Raw genomic sequence first — 7,775 nt, 5'->3', positions numbered from 1 at the left:
TGTACCATGTTCTTGGATTGGAAGAATCAACATTGTGAAAATGACTCTACTATGCAAAGCAATCTATAGATTCAATGCAATCCTTATCAAACTACCACTGGCATTTTTTACAGAACTAGAACAAAAATTTTCACAATTTGTATGGAAACACAAAAGGCCCCGAATAGCAAATGCAATCTTGAGAATGAAAAATTGAGCTGGAGGAATCAGGCTCCCTGACTTCAGACTATACTACAAAGCTACAGTATTCAAGACTGTATGGTACTGGCACAAAAACAGAAAGATGGATCAATGGAACAGGATAGAAAGCCCAGAGATAAAGCCATGCACATATGGTCACCTTATCTTTGATAAAGAGGCAAGGATATACAGTGGAGAACAGACAGCCTCTTCAATAAGTGGTGCTGGGAAAACTGGACAGGTACATGTAAAAGTACGAAATTAGAACACTCCCAAACACCATACACAAAAATAAACTCAAAATGGATTAAAGACCTAAATGTAAGGCCAGACACTATCAAACTCTTAGAGGAAAACATAGACAGAACACTCGATGATATAAATCACAGCAAGATCCTTTTTGACCCACTTCCTAGAGAAATGGAAATAAAAACAAAAATAAACAAATGGGACCTAATGAAACTTCAAAGCTTTTGCACAGCAAAGGAAACAATAAACAAGACTGAAAGACAACCCTCAGAACGGGAGAAAATATTTGCTAATGAAGCAACTGACAATGGATTTATCTCCAAATTTTACAAGCAGCTCCTGCAGCTCAATAACAAAAGAACAAACAACCCAATCCAAAAACGGGCAGAAGACCTAAATAGACATTTCTCCAAAGAAAATATACAGATTTCCAACAAACACATGAAGGAATGCTCAACATCATTAATCATTAGAGAAATGCAAATCAAAACTACAATTAGATATCATCTCACACCTGTCAGAATGGCCATCATCAAGAAACCTAGAAACAATAAATGCTGGAGAGGGTGTGAAGAAAAGGGAACAGTCTTGCACTGTTGCTGGGAATGTAAATTGATATAGCCACTATGGAGAACAGTATGGAGGTTCCTTAAAAAACTACAAATAGAAATACCACATGACCCAGCCATCCCAGTACTGGGCATATACCCTGAGAAAACCATAATTCTAAAAGAGTCATGTACCAAAATGCTTATTGCAGCTCTGTTTACAATAACCAGGACATGGAGGCAACCTAAGTGTCCATCAACTGATGAATGGATAAAGAAGATATGGCACATATATACAATGGAATATTACCTAGCCATAAAAATAAACGAATTTGAATTATTTGTAGTGAGGTGGATGGACCTGGAGTATGTCATACAAAGTGAAGTAAGTCAGAAGGAGAAATACAAATACCATATGCTAACACATATATATGGAATCTAAGAAAAGAAAATGTCATTGAATGCCTACAGTTAGGACAGGAATAAAGACACAGACCTACTAGAGAATGGACTTGATGGTATGGGGAGGGGTAAGTGTAAGCTGTGACAAAGTGAGAGAGTGGCATGGGCATATATACACTACCAAACGTAGGGTGGATAGCTAGGTGGAAGCAGCCGCATGGCACAGGGAGATCAGCTAGGTGGCTTGTGACCACTTAGAGGGGTGTGATAAGGAGGTTAGGAGAGAGCGAGATGCAAGAAGGAAGAGATATGGGAACATTTGTATATCTATAACTGATTCACTTTGTTTTAAATCAGAAACTAACACACCATTGTAAAGCAATTATACTCCAATAAAGATGTTAAAAATATAGTAGACATGAAGCATATGCTTTATATGATTGCTGTTCACTTTTCCTGCCTATAAAGAATTAACATTTTTTCAATTTTGGATAATAAAAAATATATTAATGCAAAAAATTCTTCTTTACAATTTTCAGATGTCAATGTACCTGGTTATCCAAAAATAATCTTATTTTTAATCACATCAAAATATTTCCCCATAAATGGGTGTCTATATAATGGATATAAAACAAGGCTGTACTGTATAGCACAAAGAACTATATTTAATGTCCTATGATAATCCATAGTGGAAAAGGATATAAAAAGAGAATGTATATATATATATATATATATATGTATAATTGAATCACTGCTGTACAGCAGTAATTAACACAACACTGTAAATCAACTATACTTCAATTTCAAAAAATAAAAATATATTTTCCCATAGAATCACTCTCTCTTCCTTCTGAAGAAAATAAAGTTTAAACAAGAGTAGTATTTGCTATCTTTGGTCCAGCTGAAGCTATCGTATTAATATTGGACCTTGAAAATGGCTTTAAAACATAATATTCTGAGGACTGAAGTGAGAAGGGGGATAAATGAGGAATGACTTCTAATGGAATTATTTTTTGAAGTTATGAAATATTCTAAAATTAGATTACAGTGATGGTTGCACAATTCTTTGAACATATAAGAGAAACATTAAATTGTATGCTTTAGATAAGTGAGTTTTATCATGTATAATTATACCTTAATAAAGCTGTTAAAAATAAAAGAGAAGGACGAAAGCTTTTTTTGAAATATTCAGTGAGACAAGCGAACCCAAAGGTTATAGCTAGAGATCTCCTTGGAATGAAAGGAAGTAAAATATAGTAAGCATAAATCATAAGTTAATACTTCAATTATCTTTTTTTTTTCACAATGATAAATTAAGACACAGATCCAAGTTCTGTTTTACTGTATGTGGTTATACACACATACACATGTACGTTGTATGTGTATGTGTATTATATTTCCCAGTATACAAGTCATTCTCAAACTTGTAGGTTAAAAAATATACAGAAAATAATAGTTAGCATTTAATGTTTGCATTGCAATGTGCTAATCATGTCAATATTATATTATTGAGTTATCCTTCACAACTTCATCAAGCAAGTGCTACCAATATGTTCATTTCACAGATGGAACAACTGAGGCATAGGTTAAGTGATTCATCCAAGGTTATATTTCTACCATGTGGCAGAGATAACATTGTGACATATTTTAGGGTGGCATATTCTGTACCCTTCAGTATCTATTATCAAATGTAAATTCCAATAATATTAAGAAATGTCCTATAAAGATTGGCCATATTGTGAGATATTCAACAAACTGATAGCATCTATTAATCATCTGCAACACTGGAATATCCCCTTTGTGATATCTCTAACAGCTCATGCATCAATAAAACAAAAAAGAGGGGCTTCGCTGGTGGCACAGTGGTTGAGGGTCTGCCTGCCAATGCAGGGGACACAGGTTCATGCCCTGGTCCGTGTGATCCCACATGACACGAAGTGGCTGGGTCTGTGGGCCATGGCCACTGAGCCTGCGCGTCCGAAGCCTGTGCTCCGCAACGGGAGAGGCCACAACAGTGAGAGGCCCGCGTACCGAAAAAAAAAAAAAAAAAAAAAAAAAGGTTGAAGACTGCATTGCTATGAGTTTGGTTATTTCAGAAGCTACTTTTATACATGGTAATAGGGCTCTATCCTCTGAATAAGTATACATAAGGCAGTGTTATAGGATCCACTCACACATAGCTGAACGTTATAATTGACATGAGCTCTCAATTTAAGCTTCTAATGATTTTTATATATTTGTTATTCATGCTTGAAAACTTTAATCGATTCCTTGGTTGATAAATAGATTATTCACTATTTATCCACCACTGCCAAAACACCAACACCCTTTTGAGGATTTCTATACATAGGATACACAAACTAAGGAGACCGAGCTAAAGTTTAATAATGTTCAGGTCAGTACTCAGTCATTCATTAAAATTAATCATGAATTATTTATTATAATTTTATTTGAATCCTCTGTTTCAAGTGATTAAAAAGAGCATGATGGATACTCAAATTATGCATTCAATCGCAAGCTGTTTTTTCTGACTCTACAAAAATTAGTTTTCCTTTTACAGAAAGTTTTTATGGAAAAGTGCCTACCTTGAAACATTCAAAGCCCCTAACGTATTACAAATTTGCCTGCCCTATGTTGAAGAAATGCGTCATTATGTAAACGATATATATATATATATATATGTGTGTGTGTGTGTGTGTGTGTGTGTGTGTGTGTGTGTTTCTGTGTGAAACAGTGCCTAACTGGAGTTAGTTCTTCAAAAATTCTAGAGAGTCCAATACCAAACATTACTTCTACTAAAAAATGAAAAAAGTAAGAAACATGTAGTCTGTTGATTTATTCTAGGTAAGCTTTTGAAATGCATCAGATGCTCTGCATTAGAAAATACAGATATGAAAATTATAGGATTATTTGAAAAAAACACAGATTGGAAAACTAAATCTTCACATTTGTCAGATTATATTATATGGACATTAGTGTTTATTGCCTCTCTTCTATATATCTTTTGTTTTCACAAAGGAAAAGATCCATAGATGAGTCATGCTACTTGTTTTGTAAATTTAGGCAGAAGAATTTCCTATACATTGTAGACTTATCTATAAAACAGAGAAAACAATAAAGTGGTTTTGTGTATAGAAAAATCTTCCACAAATTAGCCAGAATGGTAGCTCAACTGGAATATTATCTCAGTTTTTTTGGTTGATAAATTCCTGTTATACATCAGTGTAGGGGTCAGGGCATTTTGAATGAAATGGTGCTGAAATTCTGTCATTTCTACATAGTAGTGTTTCTCAAAGAAAGAACCTAGAACCACGTGCATTGGAGTAAGTTCTAAGGACTTCTCATTTCACTTAGGATGTAGAAAAATCATGATCATGCTCTCCCTAACACCAAGAATAATCCAGATAACCTACAAAGGCAGAGTTGGTGTTTTTGTTTGTTTGTTTGTTTGTTTTCTCTTACACCAGAGATCTGAGGATGTAAGGAAATTCAAACTAACTAAAATACGGAAAGTGTCAAGCCCTTTATAGGAGAGAGGAGACTCATGATTAATTTCTCCCCATGTAGAGTGGTGGAAAAAGAAATCCATTATAGACAAGATAAGTAGAAACCACTCAAACATTTAAGACTTTTAATGGCCATGTACAAGCTAGTTTGGTGGACAGGAATCCAGAAGAACCCCAGTAACTGAGCAATTTCATTCAACACTTTCTTACAGGACTTCAAAGCATCTATGGGTTAATGTGCTATAGCTTGGAGGCAGAGGAACACAGCTAAGAGAGGAAAGGTCCCTGAGATTTATGCCCCTACTTCACTCACTAAATGAAAACAATTCAAGGTGGATCACAGACCAAACCTTAAAGGCTAGATCCACAAAAGTGTTAGAAAAATAATATTGAATATAGAAGAAAATCTTCACATTGGGTTATGCAAAGACTTTTCAGTCAGGTCACAACAAGTACTAACCATAATGGCAAAAAATAATAACAGGACTTAATACAATTTTTATACTTCTGTTTATCAAAACACACAATCAAGAAGATGAATGTGTAAACCTCAGTCTGTGAAATATATTTTCAGTGCATATATCTGACATAAGACTTTTACCAAGATGTATAAACAGTTACTATAAATGAACAATGAACAGAAAAATCCAATAAAAAATTAGTCAAAAGATTTGAACAGATTTGAACAAAAGATGAAGTATACAAATGGCAAATATACATCTGAAATATCCTCTACATAATTAGACATTAGGAAATTCAAATTAAAACAACAATGACATATCACTACACATTAAAATGATGAAAATGAAAGGGACAGATACTAATAAATTTTGGCAACTGGAACTCATATACATTGCTGTTGGGAAAGTGAAGTGCTTTCAAGAGTTTAGTAGTTCTTTAAAAGTTAAATATGCACCTAGCCTATGACACACAGCTCCATTCCTATGTAATTACCACCTCCCCCAAAGAATGAAATCATTTGTCTACTTGAAGATATTAATTGGAGTGTATATAGCACCTTTATTCATAATATGCAAAAAGTTGGAAACAATCCAGATGCCCACCAGCAGATGAATGGATAAGTAATTTGTAGTATATTATACAGTGGAATACTACTCAGTGATAAAAAGAAAAATAATATACTGATACACAAAACATCAGGGGAGAGTCTAAAACCTATTAAGTTAAATGAAACAAGCCAGATTATATCTAGTTTCTATACCTTGTTTTGATTGATAGACATGTGTGTACAATTGTCAAAGTACATCAAACTAAACACTTAGAATTTTATATTTTCTTACACGTTAATTTTACCTCAATAAAAAATTACAACAATTTTAGTAATAATTTATTAAAATATTCATAGATCTTACTATAAACTTAACAAAACTGGATTTTTAGGTATAAGGCCTTAGAATGTGCAATAATAACCTTAATACTAGAAAACTGTAATACACACTAAAGTCTGCAAAGCACTGCTCTATAATGTTCAACTTTATTTTTACTATCATTAGCAAATTTTATCAGTTTCATTGTGAATGCATGTGATGGTTAATTTTATGTGTCAACTTGACTAAGCTAAGTGATGGTAAAACATTATTTCTGTGTGTGTCTGTGAGGGTGTTTTTGGAAGAGATTAGCAAATTTACAACATCTACTCCTCTGGTTTCAAAGTCTTTGGACTCAGACTGAATTATACAAGTGACTTTCTTGGTTCTCCAGCTTGCAAAGAGCAGACTTTGACTTTTTTGCTCTTTGGTTTTTGGCCTCCATAGTTGTGTGGACCTATTCTTATAATAAATCTCTCTTATATTTTCTGTTTCTCTGGAGAACACTAAGTAATATAATGCATAACTGATAACTGGTAACTATAGTGAGTAATACTGTATTGCAAATTTATGAGCTTTCAAATGATGGTTTATACTTAAACTGTCTTATCTTTTGCTGATTGAAAGATTTCTCTTTACCTCTGGATTTGAAACATTTTAATATTACACACCTTAGTGTTTCTTTTTTTCATGACTATTGTGTTTGGGATTCTTTGAGCTGTGAGCTTATTAGTTTTCCTCAAGTTTGGAACATTTTCAATCAATACAGCTCTAAATATTTTTCTCTTCTTCTCTTTCATCTCTTACAAGACCCTTTAGGTACATTAGGCAATTTAAAATTGTCTCACCACTCATTGATGTTCTGTTTATTATCTTAGACTTACCTTTTTAAAATTCATTTAACATGTTTTTTATTGCTCTGTCTTTGAATTTATAACTCTCTTCTTGTGCAGCATCTAAGCTGCCATTTATCCAATCCAGTAAATATTTCATCTCAGGCATTCTTGTTTTCATTTCTAGAAGTTTAATCTGAGTTGTTTTTTATACCTTCCAATTCTGTACCTACCATGTTTAATATTTTGTCTAGCTTTTTAAACATATGAAATACAGTTATAATAACTGTTTTAATATCATGTCTACTAAAAATAATACCAGTTTTATTTCTGGATCTGTTTTGATTAATCAATTTCTCCTCAAAGTTAATTGATATTTTTCTTTCTCTTTGTATGCTTGGTTAATTTGAATCGCTTACCAGACATTGTGAATTTTAAATTGTGAGTGTTGGATATTTTGTTTTCCTATAAACTTTTTTGAGCTTTGTTATGGGTCACAGTTTGGTTACTTAGAAATCATTTGATATTTTTGGTCTTGTTAAGATTTGTTAGAAGAGACTCAAAAAATTTATTTTAAAACTACGTTTCTCCACCACAAATGTAAGACCCTACTCAGTACTCTATCTGATGCCCATGAATTATAAAATTTTCTCTTGTTGGAAACAGACATTCTCCCTAGCTATATATGAGCTCTTAGGATTGATTCCTCTAACTTTTTTATGAATCTTT

The sequence above is a fragment of the Lipotes vexillifer genome, unplaced genomic scaffold (genome assembly GCF_000442215.2).
Source record: "Lipotes vexillifer unplaced genomic scaffold, Lipotes_vexillifer_v1.1 scaffold8, whole genome shotgun sequence".
NCBI lineage: Eukaryota > Metazoa > Chordata > Mammalia > Artiodactyla > Lipotidae > Lipotes > Lipotes vexillifer.
This window is presented reverse-complemented; position numbering follows the sequence as displayed.